Below are 20,059 nucleotides of genomic sequence, written 5' to 3' on the forward strand. Positions count from 1 at the left end.
AAGCCAAGTTAATATTTACTAAATATTATTTAGTTATCAAATGAATAAAAATACTTTCAGTGCCCATTTAACAGCATTGAATTTAACAAATCACTCCAAGTGTTAAACATCAAATAAATATCTGCCAATAATTGCTATTATGATGATTCTAAATAAATGAATAGATTCACTTCTTAGGCACTTTACTAAGGGTTCCAATGAATATCATTTCTGTGTCAAAGAAATGATTACAAATAAATACATCAGCATCTGAGATATTAAGACCTACCCACAGTTATATACGCTGAATTTCCAAATCTGATTTGTTTACCTCTGTGGCAGTTAATAAATAATAAAATCTTTTATGATTCCTCCTGTATTTGTAAGACTTTTCCCACCAAACTACATTGCTCAAATAAGAAATTTATTTCTCCGGTTTTTGCAATTCAGCATTTGATCAGAGGTCCTACTATATGAATTTTAAGAGTTCCAATTTTAATTTTAAAAGTGACCTTTAGTTGGTTTGTGTAGCTTAAATTGTAAATTAAATTCTCAATGATCTTTTTGAAATGATGTAAAAATTTGAATCTTGTTTAATACCTTTATTTCAACGTAAATAGGGTATTAACTAAAAGCTTATCTTTTATTTAAGAAAGCTGCTAGTTCATAACTCCTCATAAAAATGTTTAGTTGTTATTTCAAAAGTAAAAAAGGTGGTATTATCAATGCTAAATTATCCCTGAAGAGAATTTACAAACAGTTCTCACCCTAAACCACAAACGTTACCCCCATCTTCTTGTACAGGTTTTCAAGAACTGCAAGACCCAGTTGGTGTTAGCTGATGGTGAAGTGGTAATCCAACAGTCTTTGTAAAATATAAATAGTATTTTACATTTCATGGGTCTTGCTAATTCTGAATGATACCTAGGAGAAATGCTCAGTTAAAATAAATAACTAACTGGGTCACTGAACATTAAAGAGGTAATTTAGAATGAATTAAAATCTATAATAAAATTCACACCTGTTCCCACACTTATTAAAATATATTACAATGGTTTATGAAGTACTCTGTCTTATCATAGAAATAGATAAAATTCTATTTTACTAAGATAAAATAGCTTAAAATTGTAACTATTTTCAAATTTCATTTTTATGTATAAGATTAAGAAAACCTTTCTCCTCCATATGCTGTTGCACGCAGATTAAACCAAAGTTCGTTAATTTTGTTATCACATTATATATATGAAATAACTTCATTAAAATATCATTGATTTTTCACCATCAACCCTAGAATAAATGTTAGGAAAGAACATATACAGGACTTAAAAAATGAATTCAATACATTCACAAATGTTTCTACTGAAAAATAAAATACCAACTTTCATCCAGAATTGTCAACTACATAGGTGTTAGTGAAAACATTTGGTGAAAATTCACAAATGAATAGAACTGAAATATTATTATATGTCAACAGAAGTAAAAAGTGAAAAAGCTTCTATGAAAAACAGTATCTTTAAGTAATCCCCCGTTGGTACTAATTTTCATTGCCAAATTTTGAGTAGGTCACTCTGTGGGAGGTCAAGACTGGAGAAAGTTACAGGGGAAAAAATAAGTCCCTTGTTGAAAGAAACAGAATCTTTCTATTGACGAAGGGCTGCCTGCAACTGGGAAGAGTGACTTGCAACAACACAATTTAACATTATCTAAATAAACAAATCATTTCTTTGCACTCAGAACTGATATACTAAAAATACTCTGCTAAACACATGAAAACGAGAATACTTTTGATTTGCATTGTCATACCAAATGATATGTATATGTTAACATTCAAACTTCTGAATCATTTTTAAAAATCTTAAAAATCCATGTAGATGATTAAGATGCAGTTTTGGTCTATGGATTTCGAAATCTACAGAAACACACACACATATACATGAACACACACATAAACTTGTGTGTTCACGCAGAAAGTGATGCTAGAAATTAGTCCTTAAACCTATTTGATTAGTATCAGATGCACATTTTGCAGCAATAGTCATCATAATTATTCCCCAATGTTTAGTCATGGTTTTACTTTATAGAGAGCTCTATGAATTAATTTCAAGAATAAAAAAGAAATTATACTAGGTAGCCCTGTATAAAAAATTAAAACATATATATCCATTAAAATTTTTTAAAAGACTTTTCTAATTACATATTGCAGAAATTATCCTCCAAAGAACTTTAAAACTACACTCAGAAACTAAAACACCTAAATTTACTGTTAGATTTCGATTCACACTAAAAATCAATTACTTGTCCTTGACAAAATATTTTACTATATCCAAATGATTTTAGCCACCAAAGAGATACTGGATTTTTTTAAAGTCACAGACAGCTTTAATCTTGCAAATGCATCATTCCAAAATGTGTGAGATAAATTTGAAAAGGTCAAATCTGCTGTAATTAAAGCCATTCTTTGGATGTCTTTATAGTTGAAGCAGTCAAATGTCTGTACTGAATGCCAGAAGAATTAAGTATTCAGATACATATTTTTTCCTCTCCAATCTAGCATCATGCTGTGGACTTATCCAATGAGTTATTTTGCTGTTTAAGAATGTGGAATATTTCAAACCATACAAGTAGATTCTGATACAGCTCTAAACATTGTAACACAAAGTGAAAAGTTTAATATTTAATATCACTATTAAAAAGCAAAAGCATTATATGTCAATATGAGTCTAATGAAAATGTACAGTTTTATTTTTTATTTGATGTATATTTCAAAGTCTAAATATTATCCACCTTCTAAAAGTGGTGTGTTCTCCAATTCATAATAAAACATTTGTGGGATTGCTGCCAGAATACAAGTAAAGCAACTAATAGTAATTGTAAATATAAATTTTTATAATTTGTATATAAAAGTAGCAGCAAACATTAAATACAAAAAGTTTTTTTACAAAAGTCCTTTCTGTTGTCAGTTAAACAACTGACATATCCATGCATGACTCATTTTCATTCCACTGATTGTTATTAAAGCAAAAGAAAATGCGTATGACTCAAAATGTACTAAGATTAAATTTTCATTGTTGGCTCGCAATAGAGCTAATATTTTAACTCATTGTATGTCTTTATTGGTTGGATTTTATTTACAAGACAACTCTGTGCTATAAATTGTTGGAGATAAAACCAAATTTCTATCCAAATCTTTCAGAATCTTTTAAAGAGGTTCTTACAGCTAGAGGATAAAATAACGTGAAACAATTCCAAATTAAGGAATTATACGACAAGTTCTGTATCAATTATATATATATATATACACACACACACACACACAACAAGCATTATATTAGTTCAAATAGTATAATGTTGAATATACATATTGTGATAATTATTAATTTTTTTTACTTCTTCTGTGTCACCCAGGCTGGAGTGGTGTCATCACGGCTCAGTGTCACCTCAAACTCCTGGATTCAAGATAGCATCCCGCTACAGGTTTGCACCACCATGCCTAGCTATTTTTTTTTTGTAAAGACAGGGTCTCACTATATTGCCCTGGTTGATCTCGGCTCCTGGCCTCAAGCAAATCTCCTACCTTATCTCACAAAGTATTGGGATTACTGGTGTTAGCCACTGTGCTGGCCTGATGGTTATTTTTATGAGTCAACTTGAGTGGGTTAAGGAATGCCCTGACAGCTGGGAAAACATTATTTCTGGGGTTTCTGTGGGACTGTTTCTGTATTAGCATTTGAATATGTAGTCAAGAGTCAGGAGTAAAAGAGGTCCACTCTCACCACTGTTGGTAGGCATCATCCTACCAACTCACTGGGACCTGCCCCAGTAGAACAAAAAGCAGAGGATGGGTTCTCCAGCTTACAGATAGAATACTGGATGTGTGGGTCTCCATAATAATGAGTATGAGCTGCTTCCCATCATCTTTCCTTATATATTTCTATATGTCTTCCTGATTCTATTTCTCTGGAGAACCCTGAATAATACACATATATACGCATGTGTGTATGTAATTTATTATAATGAAAATTAAAATAAATTATAAGTGAGCCAGTAATTTTAAAAAGGCCACAATGATGCCAAATTTCTCCATTTAACTCTTGAGAGAACATCTACTTATCTATGGCTAATGGTCAGAGTTTAATAAGACTAATATGATTCATTTATTGAGCAATTTCTGTATTTCAAACTCTGCCCAAGTCCCACTATGTATGCTAATACATTGATTCTTACAACAATTTGGTGAGATAGTTATTAACATTCATACTTTCACATGAGATGATGAACTCATGACAAGTTGGCTGCCAGAGTCTCATACAGTTCAGTGACCAAATAAGAACTAAAATCCAGTACAGTTTGACTTCTGCATACCTACTTTTTGCCTTGTGCTTCACTGTCTTAGAGAATTAGTCCCCAATCTCCCTCATACACTTTCAGAAAGAGACAAACATTCATGTACTCTAAACCAAACTACTACATCCCCCTCTTTGTGCTTTCCAAAAGGTACAAAAGCATGCTGTAACCACACTTGCTATCCACACTATGTACTCATTTAGTTCCCACTGGGAAATGTTTGAGGACCACCTACTGGTTGCAGATTTTTTTTTTTTTTTTTTTTTTTTTTTGAGACAGAGTCTTGCTCTGTTGCCCAGGCTGGAGTGCAGTGGCCAGATCTCAGCTCACTGCAAGATCCGCCTCCCGTGTTTACGCCATTCTCCTGCCTCAGCCTCCCGAGTAGCTGGGACTACAGGCGCCCGCCACTACGCCTGGCTAGTTTTTGGTACTTTTTTAATAGAGACGGGGTTTCACCTTGTTAGCCAGGATGGTCTCGATCTCCTGACCTCGTGATCCGCCCATCTTGGCCTCCCAAAGTGCTGGGATTACAGGCTTGAGCCACCGCGCCCGGCCTACAGATATTTTTCTTCTAATTCTTGATTCAATTAAACCCTTATTCTACTTCCCTTAATATTTCCTTCCTTTCAAATTCACTCTAAGTTTCTTTTCCTTTTCGTGACTAATTTACAGTAATAAATTATAAACAATATTGAACTCTATAGAATACCTACGAATAAAATTATTCATATGAATTTTCACTGGCCTACTACCATTGTATTAATAAGGAGAAGGCTGCTGACAAAACAACGACAACAAAAACCATCACCACAACCAAACCCTTTAAAACAAACTGAGATACTGAAGTACTTTGGTTTTAAGTGTTTGATTTTATGAGCTCATTAATGAATGTTAATATTCTTCACTGAAATTTGCTACCTATATTTTTATGCTTCTTACCACTGTGAGTTGTTTTACATACTAGTGATTTTTATTATCCTATTAGTATTCTAAATTGAGTGTGGGTCGTAGAAATGCCACAATTATCTTATTTTTATTAAGATACCTCCTCTAAGCAGTTTTACACTATTTTATTCTCCTTCAGTAATTTATCATCTACTAAATCTGTCTAAAACAATATATACAACAGGTTAATAAATGGCTGTTTAGCTAAGTCTAGTCTAATTACATGAAAACGTTAGGTCTAAATTTCTAAACATTATAAACAATAATTTTTTGAAGTGCTCTGCTTTTCCTAAGAATACGCTACTCCAGACTATCTTAAGATTACGCATGTAAAAGAGAAGGAAATGTAGGAAATAAGTCTGAAAAATCATACCTCTTTCTTAGATGTAAGAATTTTTCAGCCGCGGTTTTATATCATCACCAATAATATCACTCCTTGGTACTGCCACCTTCAGCTCTCAATATATAGTTAATTTTTATCTTCTGGAGATTTTTAGACATTAAGGAACTCACTCAAGATGGTTTAAGAAATGATGCAGGGAATGAGTTAAAGACTTTAATTTTCAAAGTAAGTACAGAGTAATTATGAAGCTGGAACCTCATGAATATGAAAAACAGACAGCACCAAATTCTGGTGAGGATGTGGCACAACGTGCACCCTCATTCATTACAGGAATGAAAATGTTACATCACTTTGGAAGACAGTTTGGCAGCATTTTTACAAAACTAATCATAATCTTACATAATCCGGCAATCATGCCCCCTGGTGTATACCCAATGAAGTTAAAAACAGGTCCTCATTAAAACCTGCACAAGAATGTTTACAGCAGCTTCATTCATAATTGCCAAACTTGTAAGCAACTAAGATGTCCCTCATTAGGTAAATGGATAAAGTGTAATATATTCAGATAATGAAATAGTATTCAGCATTTAAAACAAATGACCTATCAAATCATAAAAATACACGAAGGAATCTCAAATACATGTTTCTAACAGAATGAGGCCAATCAGAAAATGCTACACACTGTATGATTCCAACTACATGACATTCCAGGAACGGCCAAACTATGGAGGCAGTTAAAAAAAAAAAAAAAAATCATTGACAGGTGTTATGGGGGACAGAGGGATGAGTAGGTGGAGCACAGAGGATTTTTAGGGCAGTGAAACACTTCCGTATCAGACTATGGATGTTATGTTCAGACTTTATGAAACTGAAATTTAACATAGAATAAGAGGGAATCTGGTTCATTTGTTTCGCCTTAATTTCATGATTGCAAAGCTCATGTCTTTACATTTCCCAAAAAATTAATACTCCCTGCTCCATTCACTCTCACTCTTTTTCAGAGTAACAGTTCTTATTTTCTCTCCTTCCCATTTTCACTCTTGTTGATGAGTTTATTTTCTGTTTCACTTGTAAAAAAGTAGTAATCTGGCAAGAATTTCAAAGTCTGGTCGCTACATCTGCTCACCTTCATATATCTACACCTACATTCTGTTCTCTCTCCTTTTCATATGGATGAACTGTCTTTGCTTCTAACGCCCACCCCTCTAACTGTGACTAGGCCCCGTCTCCTGTTATTCGGGTTCTCCAACGGGACAGGATTAAAAGGACAGATGTACATATAAAAGAGTTTATTAAGAAGTGTTGACTCACAGGATCACAAGGTAAAGTCCCACGGTGGGCCATCAGCAAGCTAAGAAGCAAGGAAGCCAGTCCGAGTCCCCAAACCTCAAAGGTAGGGAAGCCGACAGTGCAGCCTTCAGTCTGTGGCCGAAGGCCTGAGAGGCCCTGGCAAACCACTGGTGGAGGTCCACGAGTCCAAAAGCTGAAGCACTTGGAGTGTAATAATGTTCAAGGGCAGGAAGCACCCAGCACGGGGGAAACACGGAAGGCCGGAAACTCAGCCAGCCTCGTCTTTCTGCTTTCCTCTGCCTGCTTTTATTCTAGCCGCGTTCACAGCTGATTAGATGGTGCCCGCCTAGATTGACGGTGGGTTTGGGTCTCCCAGTTCACTGACTCAAAGGTTAACCTCCTTTGGTCACACCCTCACAGACACACCTGGGAATAATACTTTGTATCCTTCAATCCAATCAAGCTGACACGCAGTATTAGCCATCACATCTGTTATCTATTCACGACTATCATCCCCGCAATTTTCTTGCTGCTGCTTCTGCAATTTTAACTCCTCCATTAAGTCCTTCACATCAAAAAACAACAAAATGGAGTTATTTCATTTAATGTGAAAATAATTAACAACTTTATTTACCCCAGTTGGCCTACCTCAAGAACCCCATTTCCCGTTCCTTTTGTTTTATTTATTATTATTAATAATAATATTATTTTTGAGACAAAATTTCACTCTTGAGTGCAAAGCAATCTCGGCAACCTGCACCTCCCAGGTTCAAGCGATTCTCCTGCCGCCGCCGCCCAAGTAGCTGGGATAACAGGCCTGAGCCACCGCGACCGGCCAGCCTTTTCTCCTTTTATAGCTGTTTTATTTCTAATCATTTGTCTTCAATTACTGTAATCTCATTCTCTCTGGAACCTATTTCATTCAGGCTTATTTTCTTCTACTTCTACACTGAAACAGTTTTCAAGAAGACTAATACAGGTAACTATTTATACACTGGCCATATACTTTATGCATAAATAAAGTACACAATGCCAAGTATAATATATTCTACTACATTACACTTAGCAACAGCGTCTACAGTCTACTCCTTTGACATCTACAATCACTGCTCCTCGAAATATTTTTTCTCTTTTCTTCAGGACACCATATTCTCTTTTCTCCAGCCTCCCTGGATAACTCTTCTTCATCCTCCTTTGCCAAATGCACCTTATCTCCCCCCAAAATTTGAAGTTTCCCAAATTTCTCTATTATTTCAATGTTTACCGTTTGCTACACACCAACATTACTTAAATCCAGTTTCATGATTTAGTTATGCTTACAACTGCCACACAATTCTCTATACTCAATTTGGAAATTTATTCAATGTTCGTGTTTAATCCTCATCATGCTGACTTCTTCAGTAACAGAGCTTGGGGCTTGCAATTCTAACCTTAAAAACGTTATACTTATTCCACATAATACATAGATATAAACTTCTTCAATATTAAATACATTTCATTATAAAGACTATATTCTTTATAATGATAATACAGAATATATTTATAACATAATTGTATTCTTCTATATTTATTTCAAAACTGTTTAAGTTTCAAAGGTCACATATGTGTTTAATAATAACAAACTCCCATGAGACAAGTTTAATTATATAACAAACCTGCATTTGTACTCCTGAACTTAAAAGTTTGAAAAAAGAATATTATTCTTTAAATAAAAGACTTATAAAGACTTAATGAATAAAGTTATCCTGAATATTTGATAACTTTAATATTCACAAAGATGCTCTCAGGAAAATAAAAAGGCTTCCAACAAACTAGAAGAAAATATTAATATAACCAACATATAAACAGCAAAGTGTTAATATCCAGAATATATAAAGAATAATATAAATAACCCAATTAAATAATGGACAAACGATATAGACATTATACAAAATATGAAAATATGAATAGACAATTAATATATGATGCTTAATTGTGGTAACCAGGGAAATACTATTTAAACACAGAGTAAGATGACATTTTACATTAACGGTGTGAAAAAAATTTAAAATTTCAGTCACAAGTGTCAGAAAAGTTATAGAACAAAGGAGACTCATACATGGCTTATAACTAATGAGATGGGGAGGGGTCATAGAAATCACTGCCTCACAATGAATGGGGATTACTCAATTCACTAATCAGTAATGCATGCGATAAGTCACAGTCATTAATTTTGTGCTTTTTGTGACAGTAATAGTAAAAAATAATTTTTATCAATCTCACAATAAATTTGACCAAACATTTTGTGCAATTGAATTACGAGACCCCATTATTTCATTATGGCTGAAGTTAGCATTTTATTTTGTAGATACATACAACTCTAGAAGCCACAAGGATGTTGTAACATCACTTGCTCTAGGAATGAAAGTGGAAGGGAGTTTTTTAAAATTATTATTTATTACCTAACTTTTGAATTTTATACGAGGAGAATGGATTATTATCCTGTAATGAAATTAAAATTTTAAATATTAAAAAGTTTTAAATTAAACTAAAAAGTTCAGTAGATGAGAGGTTCCATCTCTAATCAGGGGATAATAACTGATTCTACCATAAGCAACTAGAAAACTAGACAAACTATATGATACAAACATTTTCAAATATTGAACAACTGGCAACTAAGAACTGGTTTTCACAGTTGAGGAGACAAACAAACAATGTAAGATCTACAATAGCCCCTGATTTCTGCCTGGGGATACTGACTGGACCACACCATTGATGGCAGAACCCAGACAGAGCTTGAAAAAACCCCTGAGTTAAAGAGACAGAAATACTATGGCAGGAGGACTAAGCAAGTATCTTAAATTTAAGGTAGGAACTAGACAAAGAAAGAGCTGCAAAAATCAACGTAGGTTTCCCCTGAGTGATCCAGGGACTGACTGACTGACTCACTGAGCATCCATCCCCGGATCTAATATCTAATTTCCCCTCCTTGAGTGTCCAGGGTAACCGCCTTGAGCTGTGTTCATGTCTGCAAATGACAGAATCATCTCTGTCTCTCAAGACTGCATACACCTGTGCAACACTTTCCACCTTTTATGGAAAGCATACATAATTCCACAAGCAAACATCATTTTCTGTGTTTCGGAGAATTCACTCAAGCTTTGGGATCCAGAGTTATGGGTAAAACACTTTCCTCACTTCACTTTCCTCTTTATACTTGTGCCTGATTTTTCCTCCTTTAATCTCCCTTAGCGCTCTCAGAAACAAAACGATTTTCTTTTCTTACGTATTAACAAGTATAACAATTTGGAAGAGTCTTTTGTTGCTTGATTAAGATGGGTGTGGTGGTTAATTTCCTGTTTCAACTTGACTGGGTTACAGGATGCCCAGAGAGTGGGTAAACATTATTTCTGGGTGTTTCTGTGAGAATGTTTCTGGAAGATATTAGCATCTGTGGAATGAGTAAAGCAGATGGCCTCCCCAGAGAGGGTGGGGATTATACAACCTCTTGAGGGCACGAATAGAACAAAAAGGCAGAGGAAGGTAGAATTCTGTCTCTCTGCTTGACTGCTTGAGGGGAGACATTGATTGTCTCTTACCCTTTGACTAGGCCCTATACCATTGTCACTTCTCATTCTCAGGCCTTCAGACTTAGGCTGGAATTAACACCACTGGCTACCCTGGGTCTCCAGTTTGCAGACCACAAATAGTGGGGAATTTTCAGGTTCCTTAACTCCATAAACACGAGCCAATTCTTACACCATATACCTTTATACACACACACATACACATGTCCTATTGCTTCTGTTTCTCTAGCCTGCCCCGACATACACCGCAATTGCTCTCTCATTTCCACAGGTTCTATCTCTTATCCACACTTAAACATTGAAATCATCTGTGTGTCTTTTAATACTCATGAAGTCCAGGCTTCCCTTAATAGACTGACTTAGTATCTCTGAGGCAGATCAGATTTCTACAATTCAAAAAACATGCCTTTAAAAGAAAATCTTATTTTAAGTAAAGGTGACAATCATTGGCAGAAGGCAATTGTAGAACAAATGGGATTTGAGGCCTGGTGCAATGGTTCATACTTATAATCCCAACACTTTGGGAGGCATAGGCAGGAGGATGGCTTGAGCCTAGGAGTTTGTGACCAGCCTGAGCAATACAGTGAGATCCCGTCTCTACAAAAAATTTTAAAAATTAGCTAGGCATGGTGCTACATGCCTGTGGTCCCAGCTACTCAGTAAGCTGAAGCAAGAGGATTGCTTGAGCCCAGGAAGTCAAGGCTATAGTGAGCTGTGATTGCACTCCTGCATTCCAGGCTAGGCAACAGAGTGAGACCCTGTCTCAGAAACAAAACACACAAAAAAGTATTTGATTTCAATACTATCTTATTCATTTTTGACCATGTAAATTACACTGATAAAGAATTTCAAAGAAAGTATATTGTACTATATGAATGATCACATTTGATCCTGAACTTCTAATGGATAAATCTTGGTTAATTGCATAATGGGTTTCAATTATGATAAATTAACATATATAAAATACTATGCATATATTAATATATGCAGCAGAAATGACAGTTTAGCCTGAAAATAAGGTTGTTTTGCTTATATAAGCAAACTTTTAATAAATTCAAGTTTACTCCTTTATGTATCACACTAACATATATGTTCTGATTGCTGACTAAATGGATTAAAGACAATTTTCTTCTCTCTACTTAGCATCTAGCCCATGAAAATCCAACTTTCTGCAGTTTCTACACCTTAATGACTATAGAAGAACACTGGGAAATATGCCACATTATTAGACATCAGGTGTTACTTTATGATGCCTGAAGGTTCTCTAAAGATTGAAATAATTCAATAATGACAGCAAGTTATACATAGGTACAAACTGGTTATACACTATATCTATTAAGGTTATGAAACTAGTTATACAACTCAATGACATTTACATATGGAAATGTCATTCTGATATTTTTTATTTCCATTTCTATCACAGTTTGCTATTAATATGGCTCTGTGTAGTAAACTTTCATGAATATATCAAAGAGAAAGGCTATGAGAGCTAAGTGCAAACTATGCAAGTTAGTGACTCGGAAACAGTGACCACAGCAAGTCACATACCATTGTTTTGAATAATTTTTAAATATAGAATTATGTTTTGTTACATTTTTAAAGGTTTACAAATATATATTTTTTTAATTTGGTAACTTGCATTGATGTAATTTTTTAAACATTTCATTGCTATCCTGGTTAGCAGTTTCCTGGGATTTTACACATATAAAACAAATGTTACAGTACAATGGGAGTGTCCTGGTATGGAAGAAGATAGATCTGGAATTATATTTTATGTTCGGCTTTTGGTATGGTTTTAAGAAATACACTCCTTTTAGCTAATTTCTTCTTCTGAAAAATGGGACTATTATATTTAAGCCAAAGAACTATTGTTTGAATCAATTTTAAAATATTATGCCCATATTTATATCTAAAATGTTTCTGTAATTCATTAATAATATTCACATAACACAACTACAGAAAATCATTGTTGGTAATGAACCATAGAGATCATTTGGCTCTAAATTAAATGCATTTCTTGGTGACACTTCCGTTGCTTCATAGTACAATAACATATTAAATGCTTTATAGCAAAATTATTATATATAAGTATTATTAAAAGTCATCAGTAATAGCAACAGTTTGACACTGAGTCTTACTCTGAAATAATATACCTTTGCTCACACACTATAAGTATTTTGTTTCTCTTTATGGCTTTAAAGGACTAAAAATAATTATTTAAAGCAAGAAAGCAGGAAAGTCATGGAAGGCACTGAGACAGAGGCTAATTTATGCAGAATTTCATCTCATCTTGTTATTTGTTTCAGAATCTCGCCTTGAGATTTTGCAGGATACATGATTATCCAACTAAAAATTACATTTCCTATCAGTATTCCTATCTTCCTATCTAGTGTAGGATTTATCTCAGAATTTTTCTCTTTCTCCTCCCGCCACCCCCAGACCCCACTGGAGTGCAGTGGTACGATCTCGGCTCACTGCAACCTCGGCCTCCTGGGTTCTAGCGATTCTCTTGCCTCAGCCTCCCAAGTAGCTGGGATTACAGGTGTGTGCCACCATGCCAGGCTAATTTTTTATATTTCTAGTAGAGACGGGGTTTCACCTTGTTAGCCAAGATGGTCTCGATCTCCTAACCTCGCCATCTGCCCACCTCAACCTCCCAAAGTGCTGGGATTACAGGCATGAGCCACCATGCCTGGCCAAATTTCTCATTTTTAACCACATTATTAATGCTTACATTAAGGTAGGCCCTGATGGGTCCTGTGCTTCCAGATTCTCCCTCGATTTCCTCTCATAGTACATGAGACATGTGTAAGAACACACCAAGAAGGGTTTTCACTGTAACAGTAGCTTGTATCTGAAAGACGTCCAGTAATATAATTGGTCTATCTTTCCTCAACTCTCTCTAGACACATGCAATACAGCCAGCACTTTCCTTTCTATGACAGCAGGCAGAAGGACATAAGCTATTTAACTACTTTATATTTTCTCTAGGATAATTTTTAGATCTACTGATCCAATAAAAAATAACTTGTCAGTTAATTAATAAATATTTCAAAAAATATATAAGTATGTTTAGCACTCTCGTTGTCCCCCCTCAAAGTTGTTCTGGTTTGGACAATAAATTATATAGCCACACTATCTTTTGGTTACCATTTTAAAGATCAAACTTGCCAACACTTCCTCTCCCCCTTGAAGTTGCCTGGAAAATTGCGTTGTTGTAGTTCCTGTGGAACCAGATATAGAGGCCATATGTTGAGAATGCATGGTAGTAAGGACCACTAAATATGGGTGTCTGGGAGAAGACATGGAGCAGAGGCTCCCACCAGCCCTGGATCCCTCAACTACTCACTGTTACTCAAGAGAGAAATACAGTGCCTTCTTTTTAAGACATTGTATTTGGTGTCTTGCTGACTGTCTCCTAAGTAATATATTCCCTAAATAATAAAGATCAATCATTATTTGTAAATACTATGCTAGAAGTCACTCAAGGAGAACTTAGACTTAACTGCATTTCTTGTGAGTAATTGTGTGTGTGTGTTTCTCTGCTGCACTGACAGAAGTGCCGTGGCACCATCACAGCTCACTGCAGCCTCAACCTCTTGGGGTCAAGCAATGCTGTGCCTCAACCTTCCAAGTAGCTGAGACCACAGGCTTGCCACACCATGCCCAGCTAATTTACTCCTGGGCTCAAGCCATTCTCCAACCTCACCCTCCCAAAATGCTGGGATTACAGGGCATGAGCCACCACACCTGGACTGTGAATGATTAGGTGTTAAAGTTAATTCTTAAGGTGGAAATCATGTAAAATCAATAGTATTAGCATACATCTCTCATGGACTCTAACAGAACCCTGAACATTGGAACAGATTAATATTTAGTAGAGCATGGGACGAAGCAGTTTCATGCAATTCGGTAACATGTTGTGTGAAATATGTGTGCTACCTAAATATCACAATCAGAGCAGTGACATGTTCACACTAGGAGTAACTCTGAGTGACTGAACCCAGATTCACAGTCCTCATCTTTGATTCCTCCATGGAATATGGTTCCATAATGGAATCATTTGCCTTTAATAGGTTTTCCAAACTCCTCTGTTAGCTCAGCTGTACGATCATGGTCCTTTAACACTTGACTTGTGTAGGGTCAGTCATATTCCACCTCATCATTTCCTAATGTAATTGTAAAAGCTTTATTCTTATTTGTACTCTAAATAAGAATATGAAACCATCCTGAATGAAGTACTGTTAAAATACTTGCAAGTATGTTGATTTTTAAAAAATAATAATATTTGTAAGCTGTAAGGAATATCTTATGAGACAAATGATACATGGCAAAGTATAGTACTTTATGCAATATAGTTACCATGATGTTAATTTTAAAGTACTCATACCTCAATCTACTTTTTAGAAATAAAAAATGTGTCACAAATCCAAATCCACATATCATCTTTGGATAGGGGGTCTGCTAGTCTTCTCTATTTTATTCCAGTTTTAGCTCGTGTATAAGCTAAGTGAGCGTCTTAAGAACTGGTGTTTCTACACTGTAGTAAGTGTTATTACAAGTTTAATTCTGTCTTATCTTTTCATTCAGGACACAGTCTTTTGGGTTTCCAGGAAATTTCCAGGGAATCCAACTTTTCTCCCCCCGCCTAAATCCCCGAGGCTCCCAAATGTGCAGCTCAGACTTTTGATGGCTTCTCCGAAAAGTAAATTCCCTGACACGGAAAGAGTTCTGAAAGCTGGATTCCCCTTTCTAACTTCTTCTGGTCCTGTCTAAATACGACCTGGTTGTTCCCTACTGTCTCACTAGTTTGATGATGTTACTAATAAAGCAAACAAAAACACATTTGTTGTCCTTTTATTAGAAGCCCTAGATTGATGGGTTGAAATTAATTCTATATTGTATTATGGATAAAAGTTTGAAATTCTGTGTCCCATCGCCATGTTTAAAATAAACTGTTTTCATCCATTCCTCAGGAGCAAGAGACCACAATGGCCTTAACTCCCCTCCAGCTAGACAAAAGTTTAAAGAGGTTTCCTTCTGAGGGTAGGCGCTTCACTTGCACTTCCTAAGATTACTCACTTCGATGAAGTTGTAATTGCCCCTTTGAGATGTAAATCATCCCCTAGCCTCTAGCCAGTTTTACAACATGGAAATTCCTCTCGAGGATCTGCGAGCTAATCCATTGAAATGTAATCATCTGGAAAGAGAGTGCCCCAATCTTTCCATCGCTGTGAGAAAACACATCTGACCTAATCACATTGACCAACCACTCTCCTAACATCAAGCAGCAGATTTCCCTAACTAATGCAACTCTCCTGCCTTTTGTTTCAGCAGAGTTGAATTCAATCTTTCTCCTCATTGCAATAATCTGGACCTCTTTTGCAATAGTCTTAAATAACATTTTATCCACCTCTTTAACACCATCTCTTGCAATTTTTCTTTGACATTTAACTAAAGATTAATTAGTTCTAGAAATTTACCCTTTTTTTCCTCCATGGATTCAGCGGCAGTATCTAAAAAAAAAATTCATCAACCAACCATATATATATATATATATATATAATATATATATATATATATATATAATATAAAGATAAAACACTGCAACCAGTGGAACTGAATATAAAGTAATTCAAATTTACAGAACACATCCGTTTTTTCAGGCTCTTAATTTTATTAAACATAAAAGGGCAATATAAATTCCTGTGGAATTCACCTTTTACTTAAGAATTCATTATCAGCGAATTAGTTTAACAAGGCTGTTCTGTAAGAGGATGTGGTTGACTTCAAAAATTAGAATGGGAACAATAACTTGTAAAAATTAAACATTTTAAACTACCACTTACTATATTCACTGTGTCTACGATTCGGTATATTTCTTTCGGTGACCACAAAAGTATAAAATGGACACAGAACAGTGTCTTCAAAAAATAAAGACGTTCTTTCTTCTTCAAAAGATTATAAATATAATTCAAATGGGCATGACACTTTTACCAATTAGATTGACTTTTTTGCTTCAAAGAACCCATTTGTACATCTAAATTAATTTTGGTCAATATGTGTGAGTGCATGTGCATGAGGATGTAAATGACAGTAAAGGGGAAGGTGGAAAAAAGGGAGATGGTCTGGCTTTTTTAACACACTTTTCAATACCCAAAGCAGAGGTAGTAAGAAACAATGATGTGGTGAAAATCAAGTATTGCCAAATAGAAAAAAGATTTGAAATTGGTATATTTAAGACTTTCTTATATATTATTAAGTATATCTTTAATATAAATCTTACACAATTTAGCTCCCCTATCTCCCAGTCTCTGTGAGAGGTTGGGAATCCAACTTTCCTAGGCCTCAATTAGTAAACACATCTGGCCTATCACACTGACTAACCTCTCTCCTAACATTATGCAGCAGATTTCACTGGCTTACCCAAAAACTCTCCTGCCTTTTTTAAAATTTTTATTTATTATTTATTATTATTATTATTATTATTATTATTATTATTATTTGAGATGGAGTCTCGCTCTGTCACTGAGACTGGAGTGCAGTGGTGTGATGTCGGCTCACTACAACCTCTGCCTCCCAGGTTCAAGAGATTCTTGTGCCTCAGCCTCCTGAGTAGCTGGGATTAAAGACACATGCCACCATGCCCAGCTAATGTTTGTCTTTTTAGTATAGACGATGTTTCACTATGTTGGTCAGGCTGGTCTTGAACTCCTGACCTTGTGATCTGCCTACCTTGGCCTCTCAAGTGCTGGAATTACAGGCATAAGCCACCAAGCCCGGCCAACTTTCCTGCCTTTTATTTCAACAGGTATGTCAACTTTTAAAATGATACAATAATTGTAGAAGATAATATTAGATTGAATCTCACAATCACATTCAGCTTGATTACTAAACTTTTTCCTGCATCTTGCTCACCTAAATTTATCTACATTTTCTATGAATAGAATAGTTTAGAAATGTATGTCTTTTGTGTATTACAGTGTAAGTTATTGTAAGATAGAAATACGGACTTTGTTTAAATCCCATTTTCTGCCTAGGAAATACCTTTTTTTTTTTTTGAGTATGATAAGTATTTCAAAGCATTCAAAAATGAACAACGTAGGAAATACATTGCAAAATGAGGTCTGATTCCCATCCCCTTAGTCTTAATTGCTCTTCCTCTCTCATCTCTCTCTGTTTCATTGATGAGTATAAAAGATCACTTTCATATGTTATTAGAATTCATAGAAATAAGGTGTTGATTTGATCATCCAACCGAGCATTTATTGAGTGTCCATTACAAGTCAGATTGTGTTCCTGAGAACAGCTCAGGAAATGAGTGTTTGACATTGATGTACGTAACAGAAATACAAACATACCAGTAAAAACATCCGACCTCTTATAACAATCCAGATCATGTATTAAGCCCTTTCAAGGTGAGAATTGATCATTTCAAAAAATAATTATTTTAACAACTCAACTTTTCTTGAGACAGAAAAGTGGAATTAGAAACTCATATATTGCTGTTTCAGGAACTAAAATCTTAAGTGCTGTATTTAATCAATTGACAGCCATATAATTCTTACTTTCATATACCGATATTTATCAAAAATTAAAAACTTTGAAAATCATTTCTGTCTCATTCTACTAATCAATTTAAACATTTCATTTATTTTGTTATGTTTCTTCATTTTACTTGGCCTTGAATACTTCTTTCCAGCCCAGTATTAAATTTAATTGATATCTAATTTGTTTACTTGGTTTAGTTACTTTTAACTATGTTTGGTACATGTCTTATGAAGCAGGTATGTAGGAATGTTTACAAATTTATGATCCTCACTCCTCCAAAGCCCTAATGGCGATACCCCCAACAGACACATACCACAACGTAAACACACACACACACACACACACACACTCCAGTGGATCAACACATAAAATACTCTACGGGCAAAAACATCATACATCAGGGATCTCTCAGTGTATTTCCCACTTCTGTAATTTATCAGGACTGTTCAATTGAGGTGACTCTGAAGAGATTTCTAAGGTGATTTGAGTGCTAAGCTATCTAACTAGTGGTTTTACACTATTTTGAGTAATGCACCAAACATAGCTCTTGAGGCTCTGAAGAATTTATGTACTTTCCAATGAACGAGGAGATACAAGATCCTAAAAATCACAAGTTTTTTAAATATCCTTTAATAGATTAAGGAAAGCTGATATCAGTATGAATATACTTTATATTTACATGTGTGTCAATTTTTCTTTGCTTGTAGGATACATTTTTATGTTACTGGGAGTAAGAAACATCTTAGGAAAAAGAAGACAATAAATAAAATTTTCATTGTTACACTGTGCTTTGGTCCAGTAAGTCTGCACTGCACATATAGGCTATAAATTGGTGTCTTGGGGAACCACTTTGGTATTTCATTTTAATAGCTCATTCTGGAGAATATATTTGAATGGATCATGTATTACAACTTATTTAAATTTTGACCCATATAGAAATGAGTTTTCAAAAATATGTCTGAAGCCTGGATACTGTAAAATCCTTTATCATCATAGAATAATAAAAAGCTAGCCATTAGTTACTCAGAAATTATTCAATAAATCTAAGACGACTTAGATATAAATAGTTATGAGTGAGAATGGCTCATCATTAATGTTTGTAAAAATTAATGCTGTCATTTATGATTGAGAATAAAAAACTAGAAACGAAACTTTGACAGAGATAAATGATAGACATAAACTTTACATAAAGCGAGAGAATGATAGATGTGTTAAATGTTTGTTTTATAGATAAGACTTATGATGAAATTGTGTTGAATAACATGAATCAAATGTGTTTTGTATACTACACCAGCAGTTACATCATCACAACCTTTTAAATATTTCATTAACTTCAAATGGTACTTATCACTGAAATAATCTGATTAAATGAATTGGGATAATGGGTAAGGACTGGTATAAGCTGAAAGCAATACTATACTTTTAAAATTGTTTCTTTGTGTATTACATGAGAGAAGATGGTTGATAAATTCATTATAGCACAATGCCTATTATAACAGTCAAACCTGAAAGAAAACCAGTAAATGTTTAAGAGAATAAAATTGGTGAATTGCTTCCATTTTATACTATTTCCTGTTCATTTCAGGGTTTACCCAAATTTGCAACTCTAAATAAGGCCCAATTATTTACTCCTCAAATAGTACAAAATTCACGAAGAAAAGTGAAAGCTTTTTTTTTTTTTTTTTTCACTCAAATATTCTAGTCTCTGTATACTCCAAATCTCACTAACTTTTCTTGAGTCTGGTATAGGTACTGATCTCAAGGCCACTGCTACCACTTTCACCATTTCTTGTTCCTCAAGACTCAACCTTCCTAATTTACTTGAATGAATTTGGAAAAGTCCCATTTCATGATATTTTAAGCAACCTAGATGCCTCTTTCACTAAAAGTGGTATTCTTCCTGTGTTCCTATGATTTTTTCCAGAAAATGATATCAACCTCTGCCTACACCTGACATCTAAATGTAATTCTTGACATCTCCTTCTTCACATTTCCATTTCCAATAACCAAGTCTTGTCAGATTTTACTTTCTCTATATTTC

At 34.7% G+C, this 20,059-nt stretch overlaps 1 protein-coding gene and 1 non-coding gene across 5 annotated transcripts in view; both read right to left on the reverse strand.

The window, feature by feature from the left end:
- The window catches only part of SGCZ (sarcoglycan zeta), a 1,239,166-nt gene that overhangs the window by 429,208 nt on the left and 789,899 nt on the right, over positions 1-20,059 (reverse strand). The gene's annotated exons all lie outside the window — the stretch shown is intronic.
- Positions 14,880-14,983, reverse strand: LOC117096048. Its single transcript, XR_004442326.1, has one exon. It is a non-coding gene; the product is annotated as a U6 spliceosomal RNA (small nuclear RNA).

This window comes from Trachypithecus francoisi, unplaced genomic scaffold (assembly GCF_009764315.1).
Source record: "Trachypithecus francoisi isolate TF-2019V2 unplaced genomic scaffold, Tfra_2.0 Contig01440, whole genome shotgun sequence".
NCBI classification, from domain to species: Eukaryota; Metazoa; Chordata; class Mammalia; order Primates; family Cercopithecidae; genus Trachypithecus; species Trachypithecus francoisi.